The sequence below is a fragment of the Podarcis filfolensis genome, assembly GCF_964270895.1.
Source record: "Podarcis filfolensis genome assembly, chromosome: 17".
Classification (NCBI taxonomy): Eukaryota; Metazoa; Chordata; class Lepidosauria; order Squamata; family Lacertidae; genus Podarcis; species Podarcis filfolensis.
In genome coordinates, this window is record NC_139621.1 from 6141612 (window position 1) to 6153767 (window position 12156).

Genomic DNA, 12156 nt, shown 5'->3' on the forward strand with positions numbered 1-12156 from the left:
GGTCATTGGCTTGGCTCGTCAGATATGCTTCAAGAGAACCAGTGTTGTGTTCTGATTACAGTGTCAGACAAGGATTCGGGAAACCTGGGTTCACTAGATGGCCTCGGGCCAGTCAATGCCTCACCTTAACCTACCTCACAGGGTTGTTGTGAGGTTTAACAATGGGGTGGGGAGAATCTTACATGTTGCCTTGAGCTCTATGGAGGAAAGATGGGTGGGGAATGTAATCATACACAGGGTTCTCTAGGGCTTGGAAAGTATTGGGTGACCCCTGAGATGTGTGGGAGTGGTGGCTGGAGCAACACAACTTGCTTTCTGAGGTATCAGCTGGAGGTGAAGTGCCCTGCCATCTACATGGTCTTCTCTATTTTATTTTATTTAATTCATTCATTTATACCCAACATTTGCTCCAAGGTAGAGGTAAAAGGTAAAGGACCCCTGGATGGTTAAGCCCAGTCAAAGGCGACTATGGGGTTGTGGCGCTCATCTTGCTTTCAGGGTGAGGGAGCCGGCGTTTGTCCGCAGACAGCTTTCTGGGTCATATCACCAGAATGTGGCGTAACAGAACACCGTGACGGAAACCAGAGCACACGAAAATGCCGTTTACCTTTCCGCCACAGCGGTACCTATTTATCTACTTGCGCTGGCGTGCTTTTGAACTGCTAGGTTGGCAGGAGCTGGGACAGAGCAATGGGAGCTCACCCCATCACTGGGATTCGAACCGCTCAAGGTGAGGTAGGTTTAGCTGAGAGACAGTGACTGGGCCAAGGCCACCCAGTGAGAACCATGCCTGAGCGGGGATTTGAACCCAGGTTTCCTAGATTCTAGCCTAACACTCTTACATACTATACCACACTAGCTCTGAAAACTCTCAGGAAAACATCAAGCTCTACTGTTTTCCTGCTGCAGGAGCGGAATGCATATTGTTGTCTGGGAGAACTTCATGTGGAATAAGAGTGGGGTGATGATGTTGTCCCAGGAGGTAGGATTTAGACAGTACAACATAGGCATGGGCTAAAGGCATATAAGAACTTACGAACAGAAAAAATAGTCATTCTAGATTGGGCCAATGGTCCACCTTGTCCAATATTCTGTTCTCACAGCGGCCAACCAGATCCCACTGGAAGCATGCAAGCAGGACATGGATGCAACAGTGGTCTCCTGACTGTGAATCCTTGCATACTGAGTTATGTAGCTTCTGATAGTGGAGGCAGAAGACAAAATAGCCATTACTACTACTTAAGTGTGTTATCCTCCATGGAAGCAGGTCCTAAGCAGGTCTGGGCCTGGGCAGGACTCAGAGGGAGACCATCTGGGGGCTCCATGCAGATTGCTTCTCACAGAAGATGGGCATGAAACAAATAGCAGGTAGTTTTTTAATGTTGAGAAATGCTGTTCTTGCCCAAAATCTCAATCCTGAAAAATCCATGGTGTCTGAATTTATTTCCCCCACATTTGCTTTCTTCTACCATCTGTGACTGGATTAAAGACTTTCTGATAGATCGGACACAAACAGTGAGGATTGGACATGTAACATCTAATTCCTTAAAAATCAGCACTGGCACACCACAGGGATGTGTGCTAAGTCCCTACCTGTATTCATTGTATACATACAATTGGGTATCACCTGACCCATCTACTGCAATTATTAAGTTTGCAGATGACACCACCATAATGGGTTTAATAACAGGTGGAGACGAATCAGTGTATAGAGGGGAGGTCCAAAAAATATCTACATGGTGCCTAGGGAACAACTTGCACCTTAATATCAGCAAGACAAAGGAGACGGTGTTGGAATTTCGGAGGAAAAGTGGAGAACTAGCCCCGCTGTACATCGGGGAGGGCTGTGTGGAGAGAGTCTCTTCCTTTAAATTCTTAGGAGTTTATCCCAGGGAAGACCTTACTTGGAAAATCAATACAACCCAGGTGGTTAAGAAAGCCCAACAGAGACTCCATTTCCTCAGAGTATTGCGAAAGAAGGATGTTAATCAACATTTGATGATCTTCTTCCAGCGTTCCACAATAGAAAGTGTCCTTTCATACTGCATCATGGTGTGGTACGCTGGTTTGACATCAACGGATAGGAAGTGCCTACAGAGGGTGGTGAATACAGCACGAGATATTATTATGGGCTGTCCTGTGAATCCGCTGGATGAAATAGAAGGGTGCCTCAGGAGAGTGAGGAAAATTCTCAGGGATGATTCACACCCTCAGGGATGATTCACACCCTGGCCGGCACTTTCTTGATCTCCTGCCCTCAGGCAGAAGATATAGAAGCATGATTCTTTACCCAACAGGGTAAAGAACAGCTTCTATCCTTGGGCTGTTTAGGCTGCTGAATGAAAAGACAACAACAGGGCAACTGACTTTCGGGTTTGGTGGGTATGCGTCAGTAAACGAGGGGAATTAAGACTAAGAGTGCTGAGTGGGGGGAGCTCGTATAATCTCACTGTATACAAGTTGTACAAGTGACAATAAAGTATTTAAATTTCATATACATCTTGGTAGTCCCAACTGTTGGGGGGCGGGGGCGTGGAAAGTATCAGATCCCTGATCCCCTTTCACCTGTCCGTTCCTCTGTAGTGCAAGATACAAAGTTTGGGTCAGAAGCCTGGCCCGCCAATGTCTCTTATAGGTTTCTCTGTCTCCAATAGCCAGGAAATGTATTGGGTTGTATGTGGGTATTCTTACCAAGATGCTGAGAGACATTGGCCTTGCACTGACAGAGCCACAATATGTTCAAACCACCATTTTATTTTCACAGTGCTTAGATGCAGTTATCCTCCTCTAGACCCCCTCTCTCCAAAACTCCAGAGATCCATTATTTTGGAAGCCTGGATGGGATGGGCAGATTCCCTGGGGATTTCCTGAGCTTTGTGTTGATAGATCATTACTTAAGCTATTGGCCAAGGGTGGCACCTCAAATGCTCCATGGAGTGACTCAATCCTTATCACTCACCCTTTGTGTAAATGCTATCACCATCTAGGCAAAGATGACTCACACCCAGCCCAAATCCAATCATCTCTGGGCTTTGTTTTCTTCCTCAGCATGTGAAATGACTTCAGCCAATGCCAAAAGAAACACATGACCCCAAATTCAGTCTTGCTTTCTAACCAACTAGCATTTCAATATTTGCTGGGGAAAGCATTTTTATTTTTTGGTGTGTGTGTGTTTCTCATTATTGAGCCTCATTGCTGATGCTTATTGGAGATGAAGACCATCCTCAGCAAGGATGTGTCCCTGTGGTCCAAGGTCCACTGAGCTTCATGGCTGAGTGGGGAGTTGAGCCCACTAGATAACCCCCAAGGGAATGCAGTCCTCAATAGTAAAAAAAAATGTTCTGTTTCTTATACCATACTGGGAAGTTTAAAGGTTCTTAGGTCTCTCCTTTAACTCTTACGAGGATGGTTGTTACATTAGTTGCTTGGAAAGACAGCTCCCACAATTCTTCAAATTACAGGTGAGAGCAAATGTAAGCTACTGAAATGAGAACTGTGAGTCTGGATTTGAGAGACCTGAATGCCAAACCTGATATCTACCTGGAGATTCTGTGGGTTGAACCTGAGATCTTCTACATGCAAGGCAGATCTCCTACCACTGAGCTATGGCCCTTTCCCTGTTGAGAGCTAGTGTAGTGTAGTGTAGTGTAGTGTAGTGTAGTAGATGGAATCTTAGACTAGGACTTGGGAGACCAGGGTTCAAATCCCCACTCAGCCATGAAGCTCACTGGGTGACCTTGGGCCAGTCACTGTTTCTAACCCTAGTCTCCCTCATAGGGCTGCTGTGAGAATAAGTTGGAGGGGGGAATTATGTATGCTACCTGGAACTGCTTGGAGGAATGGTGGGGTATAAATGAAATAAATACTCAGAATTATAAAAGCTGTAAAAAAAAAAGGCAAAAGAAGGCAATGTGATAAGAAATCGGAAAGTGATAAAAATATGAGAGTTTAAGTTTTATTGAAAATTTTAAAAAACATACTTTATCCACATTTGCTGTATAGTAGTGAGATGTTCATGTGACAGAAGTACATTCCACTTTTCATTTGTTTCATCATTCAGATGCATTATGAAACAGTGAAGAAATGAAAATGAATGGAACACCAGGAGGGCACCCTGCAGCAACCACTTTCTCTGCTTCTGTGGGAGTTAGTAATAATAATAATATAATAATAATTTATTATTTATACCCCGCCCATCTGGCCGGGTTTCCCCATCCATTCTGGGTGGCTTCCAAATGAATATTAAAAACAATACAGCGTCAGACATAAAAAAACTTCCCTAAACAGGGCTGCCTTCAGTTGTCTTTTAAAAGTAAAATACAGTCATACCTCAGGTTACAGCCGCTTCAGGTTGCATTTTTTTGGGTTGTGAACGCTGCGGGTTGTGTGATCCTGCACGGATCACATTCGCAACCCGAGCGTCCACTGTAGTTGTCTATTACCTTGACATCTGATGGGAGGGCGTTCTACAGGGCAGGCGCCACTACCGAGAAGGCCTTCTGCCTGGTTCCCTGTAACCTCACTTCTCGCAGCGAGGGAACCGCCAGAAGGCCCTCGGAGCTGGACCCAGTGGCGTAGCGTGGGGGGTGCAGGGGGGCCGGCCGCACCGGGCGCAACATCTGGGGGTTAGGGTTAGGGGGCGCAAATCCACGGGTTAGGGGGCACAAATTACTTGCCTTGCCCCGGGTGCTGACAACCCACGCTACGCCACTGCTGTTAATGCAAGGCACAGTTCAATGTCCACATTTCTTCTAAGGTACTGAGGGTAGCATACTCAAGAGTTCCCCCACTTATTCCATCACAACAACCGTTCCAGGTAGGTTAGGCTGAAAGATAGTGATTGGCTCTGGTACACCTGGCCTAAGCAGGAATCTCAACCCATCTCTTACAGGTGGTAAGGTGCATTGTATTGACTTTCCATATTTGATGCGTCTCACTGTTCATCTGAACATGTGGAGTCAGTTTCCATGGACAGGGGGCAGGAGTTCTCAAGTAAGTCCACATCCCCAGGCGTATTGCTCCACACCTTCAGTCACTGGCCTTCCCTGCACTGAGCAGGGCAAGCTTATAGGTGGCCTCTACTCATGTTCCCTGGGCTGGTGGGCAGGGCTGGTTGCCAGTGTCAGTGACAAAGTGCTCGGCTGTGTGGTTCCCTGGGCTGATTCGTGATCATTGTAATATCCGATCAGAGGGAACAAAGTGTGGTGCAGTGTTAGGAATGTTAGACTCGGGTTCAAATCCAACAAAGCCATGGAGCTATGAATCAGCTGACCTTGGGCCACTCAGCCTCCTTCACAGGGTTCTTGTGAGTAGCAGGAAGATGTAGAACTTGAGCTTCCAGGAAGAAAGGAGGGATCTAAATGTAATTTAATACATTTGTGAAAAGCACAGTAAACTGGAGGACTGGGGGCTTAGCTAGAAGGCATATTATCTTTGAAGGAGAGCACAAAGAGCTCAAAAAGCAGGGGAGGAGGAGTCCCTCAGCACAAGTAGCATATCACAGCCCAAAAGAGCTTGTAGAATTTATTCATTTATTCCATTTCTATCTCTCCTGCATACGGGGTTCTCCCTCTCCTCATTTTATCCTCACAACAGCCCTGTGAGGTAGGATGAACTGAGAGACAGTGTCAGAACTGCATGCAGGAATATATAGGGCTGTGGTTTCTTCCTAGGTTCTTAATTCAGGAATGGAGTGTAGGGGTGGAAAGGTGTGACATAAATGTTTAAACAAACCCACACATGTGTCACTATCATTTCCCTCTGGGAAATATCCGAGGTTATGCATCTAGTGAGTTTGTGTCTGAAGAATGATTCGATCCCAGGGAATCTCCATACCCACCACGCAAGCTAACATGCTTAAAAAGGTAAAGGGACCCCTGACCGTTAGGTCCTGTGGTGGATGACTCTGGGGTTGCGGCGCTCATCTCGCTTTACTGGCCGAGGGAGCTGGTGTTTGTCCGCAGACAGCTTCCTGGTCATGTGGCCAGCATGGTAAAACCAGAGCAGCGCACGGAAACGCCGTTTACCTTCCCGCCGGAGTGGCACCTATTTATCTACTTGTATTTTGATGTGCTTTCGAACTGCTAGGTTAGCAGGAGCTGGGACTAAGCAACGGGAGCTCACCCCGTCGCTGGGATTCGAACCACCAACCTTCTGATTGGCAAGCCCTAGGCTCTGTGGTTTAGACCACAGTACCCCCCGTGTCCCTAGCTAACATGCTTAGCCACTGCCTAAAACCAGCTCCATTGCCACCAAAAGTGTCTGGATCCCCCAGAACTGAGTAATAGCTCTGCATCCAAGGTTGGGAGCTAAAGAACAGAAGAAAAGCCAAATGAATCAGGCGAATGGCCCATCTAATCTAGCATCCTGTTCTCACAGGTGCTAAGCAGATGCCTATTGGAAGTCTGCAAGCAAGACCTGAGTAAAACAGAACTCTCCCCATTTGACCCCATGTTCTAGTATTTATGACGGAGAGAGAACTGCCTATCCAATTTCCCTGTGCCATGTATCATTTTTAAGGACCTCTATCATGTCCATCCTTACCTAGGTGAAGTCCTGTGCTTCAACTGTATGGTTTGTACCCTGCAAATCCCTACTGAAACCTCTGGAGAAATGTGGTTAAGAGAGGACTGTGGACAAAGAAGGCAAATGGCCATATTTATTCAAGGACATCTATTTGAATTAATGTCCACTGATGCTAACTTGCTCTCAGCAACCTTGCCATAATAAGCCAGCTCAGAATGAATGCCAGAATACACTCGCCAAGTCCAGCACTAGTCGCTCACTTGTTCCATGGCTTCAATAACCTCACACACACTTCCTCAAGCATTATCCCCAATGAACTCACTGGGGAGGACTTCCTTCAGAGTCAACCTCCAGAGACTCCAGCTGTAAATCATTCCCTACCAAGTCTTTTGCTTGCAGCAACCCCCAGAAGCCATTGCTATTGCTGTGACTTTGCTTTTCCTGACCGCATTCCCTTGGGGAAGTGGGGGGGGGGAGGGTTGCCCTCCCTCCAGAGAGAACTGGAATGGGCAGCCAGCAGCAGGTCTGGTGGGGAGGGCTCATCTTTGGGGTGCAGACAGCTCTGGATCCAAGCCCCCTTTATTGCTCCTTTTCCCCCTCCACAACTCAGTCCTTTGTCTCTGTTTGCTTCCCTTCTTCCTGCCCTTCCTCAATTTGCAAATGAATTTCAGCCTTGAAGGCCACATTCCTGCATATCAGATTAAGGGATGTGAGGAGGAAAATACCTCCTTGCATACAGGCAACACACACAAACACACACACTTGTCACTGGTTGCTGAAATCCCTCTCCCAAGAAGGAATAAGGATTGTGGGGTTTTTTTTGACAGGCCCCAGCAATATCAATCTGCACCAACCTGGGCCAATCTGGCTTCCTCCATCCATCCTTCGGGCTGGGGCTAATATGAGTTGCAGCCCAAAGCATCTGAGGGTGCCAGGCTGCTAAAGGCTGATCTATGCAACCTCAGTCCTCACATATTTGGGAGCGAGCCTCATGGATCACAGAGGGTCTTACTTTTGGGTCAGTGTGCCTGGAGTTAGGCTGCACAATGTCTAAACTTCATTCTACGTGGGGCTACCTTTGAAGGTGACTCGCAAACTGCAATTAATCCAGAATGCGGCAGCTAGACTGGTGACTGGGAGTGGCTGCTGAGACCATATAACACCGGTCCTGAAAGATCTTCATTGGCTCCCAGTATGTTTCCAAGCACAATTCAAAGTCTTGGTGCTGACCTTTAAAGCCTTAAATGGCCTCGGTCCTGTGTACCTGAAGGAGCGTCTCCACCCCCATTATCCAACCCGGACACTGAGGTCCAGCCAGTGGCGTAGCGTGGGTTGTCAGCACCCGGGGCAAGGCAAGTAATTTGCGCCCCCTAACCCGTGGATTTGCCCTACGCTACGCCACTGATTAACAGGATAAGACTGGGCCAAAGACACACAAGTCAGTTCAGTTATTGAAGCGAAGCAGGTCTGGCCCTTATGTTTGCTTTTTGGCAGATTGCATTTAGAACAGGAGGGGTCCTCGAGATGTTATTGGGTTCCATCTCCCTCATCTTTGGCCATGCTGGCAGGGGCTGATGGGGGTTGGAGTCTAACATGATCTGGAAGACCATAGGTCACCCATCCCTGTTTTAGAGGAAGATCAGAGTGTGGAAATACTGCAAGTAAATAAGATTGAGCTATTCATTGCCATATTTTGGGCGACTGCAATTCTGGAAGTATAATGAGAGTTCAGTCAAATATGCTGATCCCTTGGTCAAAATTCAGTGGAAACTTACAGCCCCACTGGGAGAATTCAAATATGGGTGAAGTCCCAAAGTGTTCCACAGATGGAAATATATTGAGTCAAATGTCCACATCATGCAAAAAGTAGTTTTCAAGTAATGTTTCAGTCCATACACAAGATAAACTCACAGTGTGACTGGTCAATGCGCTTTCCTTATATAAATGTAGGTTTTACGTACAATTGTCACAGGCTGCTGTTCTTGAACATCATGTTTACTGTTTCCCCCCTCTGCATCTCTCTCTCTGTGTGTGTGTGTGTGTGTGTGTGTGCTATCTATCTACCAACTGTACATCTTAATAAACCTGAGAAAGTGGACTGTTATTACTCCACAAATCCCGGATGCCATCATAGATCTGTTCAATCTCTAGGCTGTCACAAGACTCTTAATGTGGCCCCATTAACCACGAAATTTGGGGGTTCGTAGTTATTTATCCTTCTAAATTTGAACCAATGAGGATTGTCTCCCAAGGAGACATTCAGCTCACCAGGATCCTTGACTGGGGTGGGGGGAAAGCTACAGTCCCTTCATGGTCGTCTCTCTAGAACTTTGTAAAAAACATGTCAAATACCAACCCTAGGAACTCTATGCCACCCAAGGGAGGACCCATCCCACATCATCTAAGAAGGACTGGTTATATGAGATAGCTCGTGTTGTTGAAGTCGGTTCCATTTCTGGTTCGATGGATGGATGGAGGTTGTGAAAGTCTTCTTGGAGGGGCCCCGGGCAAATCAAGCCTTCATTGTCTCACCCCACAGCGGGAGTTGGGCTCCTACAGCCATGAATATCAAAGGGCGATGGGAGGGGAAGGAGATGGACCATTGTGCAAGGAAGGGGGAACTGTGAGCCCTGCTTGCTTCTCATTAACATTCAGACTAGATTAGATCAGAAGAGCCAATTAGTTTTGATGGGGGGGGGGGGGAGGAGAAAAGAGGATGCAAGAAGAGCAAGATTCCAACCATACCTTGCCTTCCATCCTGCCATCTCCGCTTCAACCCAGACATGTGTGGCTCCGACGATGATTTCAATGGAGCTTTTTAAAAATCGAGCCTTACTCCTGAGATGCTAACCTTGAGGAAGTCCAGAAGGATAGCTGGGTGGCAGCACCATATCAAATAAGTCTTGTGGAAACACAAAGGGGCTCATAAGCACGGGCTTATTACTATTATTTTTAAAAAATCTTTATTGTTTTAATTATAAAGGAAGTGACATCATTTTAAACATGCAATCAATAAAAACATCCAGATAATGGTCCCCCCTGCAAATACATATAATCCAGACTGTAAGCAGGATTCACAGAAAAAATACAGTACTGAGAACCTGGAGAGGTATCAGAAAAAGTATCAAAATAAGGCATGAAAAAGTGAAAGAAGAGGTAGGGTCACTGTGCATTCCCTATTGTGGTGGTGGACCTAGATTTTAGACTTGCATGATAAAATCAAACTTCGTTTTATCCTATTTCGAAAGAACATGTGTAACTTTGAGTTTGTGTCTCCGTTTTTCCATATATGCCATGTATTTTACTAATATATCCACGTTGTACCTTCCATGTCTTTCCAGTGATTGGCTTCAGTCAGGAACGTTGTGATTAAGAGGCATTCCAGCAAGTCTTATGTACGTCTTTATTTTGGTTTAAGGAAAATTTCAGCAATGCCAGTTATGGGGTTCTTTCCATAGGCTGCTTTATAACCTTTTGTAGGTCATTAAAAATCAGATTCCAAGATGTACAAGCCTGAAGGCAGGACCACAACACCCATACTGAGTCATATTGTCTTCTGGGGTCTGAAAATTAAGTTCTAGTTCAGGAAAGGTTAAGGCACAATAGACCTATTACAGAGCAATTATGCCTATTTTTGCTTACTTAAAAGTAAGTTCCACTAAGTTCACTGAGGCTTAAAGGTAAAGGTAAAGGAACCCCTGACCATTAGGTCCAGTCGTGACCAACTCTGGGGTTGCGGCGCTCATCTCGCTTTATTGGCCGAGGGAGCCGGCGTACAGCTTCCGGGTCATGTGGCCAGCATGACTAAGCCGCTTCTGATGAACCAGAGCAGCGCATGGAAGCACCGTTTACCTTCCCGCAGGAGCGGTACCTATTTATCTACTTGCACTTTGATGTGCTTTCGAACTGCTAGGTTGGCAGGAGCAGGGACCGAGCGACTGGAGCTCACCCCATCATGGGGATTCGAACCGCTGACCTTCTGATCAGCAAGTCCTAGGCTCTGTGGTTTAACCCACAGCGCCACCCGTGTCCCTCATCACTGAGGCTTACTCACAGGTAAATAGGTATGTGCACACACCTTCCTGGGAGCAAACCCATTGAACTCAATGGGGCTCACTTCTGAATAGACATGTATAAGATTGCATTAGTCTTCAAGAGACCCCAAGTTTTGCTGTTGTTGTGGGTACAGCAATACATTTATTAAGACCAACAAAATAGATCTATCGCAAACTAATGTGTAAGCTTTTCAATTCCCTATGCTTCTTTTAAAGACTAGATTCTGAGTCTGGATTCATAGTTCAGCTGATCTTGAAAGCTTGCACAATTCTATTGGCCCCATTAAAGTTGCGTTTTTTTTAACCTACCTGATGGCTCAACATAGTTGCTTATGCTTCTCAACCTTAACCTGAAATGAAACTTTTTTGAGCACTTAACAATTTGATCAAATATATTGTTTTTTTTAAAAAAACAAACCAGACCAAATCTGAATCCTTTTCAACACTTCCTTATCCTTTGTTGATTAACTCCAGATTCACAGATATGATCTAAAGTCTTGTTCCAACTTGTTTAGAGGCTGTTACAGTCATATGAAATGTCTGATAACATTGAAAAAGGCCAATTTCAGTGATGAACTTTGACCAACAACTTTGGGGATAATCTTGGTTCATGGTGGAAAATAGAATTCCAATTAGCCTTTTTAACTGATAGTGTAATCTTCTGACACAGTAAGTGATATATTAATAGCTAACAGACAGAGTTGGATTTCTCTACAAAGTCCAGCTTCTGAGGGAATGGCACCAGAAAACTAGGAACATTATACTTACAAATAAGGCAACAGTAATTTTGTGTAGGCGCCTTGGAAATGTAATTATTTATTCGTTTTAAAAATAAATTTCTACACCACCTTTTATAAAATTTCTCACAAGGAAGCGAACAATAATATAAAGTTAACCTTTGACAATAAGGATCTAAACTTTCCAATAAAACACAGAAAATCAGTACAAAAACTTTAGTAAAAACCTACAACTGCAAAGACAAGCTGCCAGGCAAAGATTGCAAAGATAGAGCCAAACCCTGCAATAGAAAACAAACCCACCAATTAAGACCTCCTTCAACGGGGGTGGAGGGGGGAGAAACCCCTGCAGGGGGCAGAGAGATAAAGTCTTCAGATGTTTCCGGAAAGCTCTGCAGTGTTGTGTGGTCCACCAGAGCAAATTCCACAGCAGAGGGGAGAATGCAATACAATCATTTGTGGCGGGAAATTGGATTTCTTTAGGTGGTGGAATGAAAAAAAATTATATAGGACCACACGAGAGTCATGTATAATGGCAATATTCTAAGACTGCAAACTGGGATCATGGATATCTTGTATCTTGAGTGCTAACTGCATGTTCACAAAGGCAATGGTTTGCATTGTTAATTCTACTTTGTGTCATTGTTGAATACTAGTACAGTCATACCTCGAATTATAGCCGCTTCAGGTTGCGTTTTTTTGGGTTACGGACCGCCGAATCCCAGAAGTACCAGAACGGGTTACTTCCAGGTTTCCGTGGTCGCGCATGCGCAGAAGCACTAAATTGCTCTCTGCATATGCGCAGAAGCACCGAATTGCAACCCGGATGTGCGCAGACA